Source organism: Myotis davidii, unplaced genomic scaffold (genome assembly GCF_000327345.1).
Source record: "Myotis davidii unplaced genomic scaffold, ASM32734v1 scaffold164, whole genome shotgun sequence".
In the NCBI taxonomy this organism is placed as follows: Eukaryota; Metazoa; Chordata; class Mammalia; order Chiroptera; family Vespertilionidae; genus Myotis; species Myotis davidii.
The window spans coordinates 202,582-207,144 of NW_006296417.1; positions in this window are offsets into that span (position 1 = coordinate 202,582).

The window sequence follows — 4,563 nt, forward strand, 5'->3', positions numbered from 1 at the left end:
TGGCTCAGTGGGTAGAGCGTCGGCCTGCGGGCTGAGGGGTCCCAGGTTCGATTCTGGTCAAGGGCATGTACCTGGGTTGTGGGCACATCTCCAGTGGGGGGGGGGGGGGGCAGGGGGCAGCCGATCGATGTTTCTCTCTCATCGATGTTTCTAATTCTCTATCCCTCTCCCTTCCCCTCTTTAAAAAATCAATAAAATATATTTTAAATATATACATATATATCTTTCAGGAAGGAAGGTGAGAGCCAAGAACGCACAAGGGGAAACGGCCCCTTGGAGAAATGGTGCTGGGAACACAATGGGTAGCCAGCCACGTGCAAAAAGATGAAACTGGCCCTAGCCGGTGTGGTTCAGTGGGTGGAGCGTCGACCTAGGAACCAGGAGGTCACCGTTCAATTCCCGGTCAGGGCACATGCCCGGGTTCCAGGCACCGTCCCCTCCAGTAGGGGACGTGCAGGAGGCAGTAAGTCGATGGTTCTCTCTCGTCATGGATGTTTCTATCTCTCTCCCCCTCTCTCTCATTAATGTTTCTCTTTCTCCCCCTCCTCCTTCTTCTCTGAAATCAACAAAAAAGAAATTTCTAAGAGCACAGATCTATGCATTTCATTGTATGTTAATTAAACCAGATTTTTTTAAAAAAGGTTTTGGCAGACCTGGCCTAATGGCGAAGCATGCTGGCTCTTGGCAACCCCTCAGAGCAGGCTTCGGTTCCAGAGGGAGGTTGCCAGGTCTGCAGCAAGTTCATCACCACCTCAGCCTCGACTTCTGGACCTGTGAAATGGGCTCAAGCCACCTGTGGGTGTTGTGAGGCGCATCCAATGTCCATAAACCTTTTCAGATGATATTTGGCCAGATAATAACCATCCAATAGATAGTCATTACACTGTTTTGAGGAGCCCCTTGCAATGCTTTCACACGCTGCCTGCCTCCTGCTTGGGATATAGTCTATGTTTTTCTTGCAGGGCTCAGCCTGTTTACTTGGAGAACACTCAGGAATCTCCCCCTCTTTAGAATTGGTTATTTTCTTCTCTTTTTTTCTTTCTCTTTTTTTTGCTACAGCACACACCCCCACACTCCAAACAGGAGGGAGGATTCCGTTATTTGCAGCAACTGTGACCAACATGAGTTTTAAAAACAATGCGAAATGAATGCTATGTGCATATTCTAGGTGTCTGCGAGGATTTCGCTCTGCAGGTCCACCCGAAATAGATCCGTCGTAGAAGACTTTTCATAAATAAATAGGTTTGCGCTTGGGGAACATTGTAACAGAGTCTTTGACTAGCTCCTAAACATGTAATTCTAACAGCCTGGGGGGTGGGGGGCGGGGGAAGGTGTTGCTAATTTTACACGTTCATCAACAGCTCCTCACTGGCCCCTGGAGGGCTGGGGTTTGAAAGTGAACAGAAAAAGGCCCCTGCCTGCCTGGCCGGTGTGGCTCAGTGGTTGGGCACCGACCCATGAACCGGGGGGTGACAGTCCGATTCCCCCATCGGAGCACATGCCCGGGTTGCGGGCTCGATCCCCAGTGGGGGGCGTGCAGGAGGCAGCCGATCCATGATTCTCTCCCATCACGGATGTTTCTATCTCTCTCTCCCTTGCTATTCCTCTTCTCCCTCGCAAAAAAAAAAAAAAAAAAAAAATTCAATATAAACATATTTTTCCAAAAGAGAAGGCTCCAGCCCTAGCTGGTCTGGCTCAGTAGCTAGAAGCAGGGGTCCTCAAACTTTTTAAACAGGGGGCCAGTTCACTGTCCCTCAGACCGTTGGAGGGCCGGACTATAGTTTTAAAAAAAAACTATGAACAAATTCCTATGCACGCTGCACAGATCTTATTTTGAAGTAAAAAACAAAACAAAACAGGAACAAATACAATATTTGTATCTGCATGTGGCCCGCGGGCCGTAGTTTGAGGACCCCGGGGCTAGAGCATGGGCCTGTGGACTGAAGGGTCCCGGGTTCGATTCCCAGTCAGGGCACAGGCCTGGGTTTGCGGGCTCCATCCCCAGTAGAGGGCATGCAGGAGGCAGCCGGTTGACGATTCTCTCTCATCGTGGATGTTTCTGTCTCTCTCTCTGTCTCTCTCTCTCTCTCCCTCTCCCTTCCTCTCTGAAGTCAATCAAAATACATACGTAAAATATTTATAAAAAGGAGGGGGGAAAAAGAAGGCTGCAATCCCTAGGGGAGTCTCCCTTCTTGTGGTGAGGCAGATCATCGGTACACGCACACATGCCCCCTGCTCCCAGCTGGGTACCTTGCCTACTTGTTTATACTCTGCCTTCCTCTCCCCGTCTTGTTGGTTTGTTTTGGGGTGTTTTCATTTTTGCTTTTTTTCTGATGAGGCGTGTTCCCCCTTTGGCGATAGACTTATGCAAATACGAGAGTCCTTTTTCTAATCAGAAGGAAAAAACGGGCATTGGGCATCCCATGGGTGCTCTGTGTTTGCCTGCGGTGTCCCACTCACCTTGGATTTTGGATCTGTCCTCTGGCGGAGCGAGGAGGAGGAGGAGGAGGAGGAGGAGGAGGAATTCTGGTGCCGTCTGGTTCCGAGGTCTGGGGTACAAAGAGCATATAGGCAGAAGAGGGGTTGCGGTGGGGCGGGAGGGGGGCTTCAGAAAGCCAGATGGAACGAGAAGGAGAGGGTTTGGGGGGAACCTATGTAAAATTCGTGGCCCCAAATTCCCACTGGATTCAGGAGAGTATTGGGTTTTGCTGGCATCCAAACAGTCGATCTGGCCCTGGCCGGTGTGGCTCAGTGGATAGATCCTGAGCCTGTGGACTGAAGGGTCCCGGGTTTGATTCCCAGTCGGGGCACGAGCCCGGGGTTGCGGGCTCCATTCCCAGTAGGGGGCGTGCAGGAGGCAGCTGATCCATGATTGTCTCTCATCATTGGTGTTTCTCTCCCTTCCTCTCTGAAATCAATAAAAATATATATATTTTTTAAAAAGTCAGTCTCTACAAAGGGGCTGTATGCCACCTGCTTCCTCAGGTGTGTTTCCTGCTGGGAGTCAGTCATTTGAGAGTTTTTCTATCTCTCTCTCTCTCAAAAATCAATAAAAAGTTTTCTTAAAAAATAAAGATAAAATATAGCCCTAGCCGGTTTTGCTCAGTGGATAGAGCCTCGGCCTGCGGACTCAAGGGTCCCAGGTTCGATTCCGGTCAAGGGCATGTACCTTGGTTTTGGGCACATCCCCAGTAGGGAATGTGCAGGACGCAGCTGATCGATGTCTCTCTCTCTCATCGATGTTTCTAACTCTCTATCCCTCTCCCTTCCTCTCTGTAAAAAATCAATAAAACATATTTTTAAAAAACAAAAATAAAGAGAGCAGACATGTCATCGGCTGAAACTCACTTGGAAACGTGAACCGATCCCCTGTCCCCCAAAGCCATCCATGTCCAGTGACTACCATGGGGCCGAGCTGGTGAGAGGGGAGCGTGTGGGTTAAGTGTAGACTTGGCCCCTCGGATGTTGTTCTGAACCCCTATCAAACGGAGAGGTCTGGTGTGGACTGTTAACCCACGAGAGGGACCCAGAAACCCTAAGCGTGCCCGCATCCCAGGATGGGGCCCCATGCAACATTTAGAGAGAACAACCTCCATTTCTCATTCCTTGGATCATCATTCAAACCACTGACACCTCCTTCCCAAATAGCTCTCTCATTAAATAAGGCCAGTGTCTACCGCAACCGTGTGGCCCCAACTCCCCCGGTGGACTTGGGAGTGTGTCTACGCTTTCACGGGGACTCAGAAACTCCCTAAATTTGAGAAACACTGGCCAGGGGTACCCATTCAGGGGGAGTGGGGTAGAGCCCTCTCCACTCTCTGATGCCCCCTGGTGGCCTTTTTCCAGATGGGTTTTTTTCCCCCTGTCTTTCTTTTTTTGGGGGGGCGTCACTGTGGACTCTCGCCCCAGGACAGAGACTCATCCCTTCTAAATGAAAGAGGTAGTGTTTTGTGTATTTCTAGAAAACCATTGCAGGAGGATTTGTTGGCAGGAAGCGGTGGCGTGTTCCCAAGTCATATTGAGGCCTCCTGTTGGCTCCTTCCATTCATCCTCTCTCTCTCTCTCTCTCTCTCTCTCTCTCTCTCATTTAAGCTGATTTGGTCTACCAGGATCCCCCCATCGTCGAGGTGTGTGATGTTCAGGCTTCACGTGTGGCGGTTTTCTTTCCTCTCTAGGACCAGTGGCCGGCAAACTCATTATTAGTCCACAGGGCCAAATACCAACAGGACAACGATTGAAATTTCTTCTGAGAGCCAAATCTTTTAAACTGAAACTCTACAGGTAGGTGCACTGTGATTCACTTCATGAGGCTCCCCCTAAGGCTGAGGAAGAGCCACACTCAAGGGGCCAAAGAGCCGCAGGTGGCTCGCCAAGCCGCCCATCTGCCGACCCCGGCCCGAGACCTTAACCCGGGGGGTCTTGCAGGTTCGCCCGCCGTATTCCTTCCCGCCTTCGCTGTTTATTTTTCCAGCTGTTTTCCCCGCGCTGCCACCGATGAAAAACACCAGGAAGAAACCAACCCTCACCCTCCCATCCCGGCCGCGGCTCGGGAACGGTTTCCTG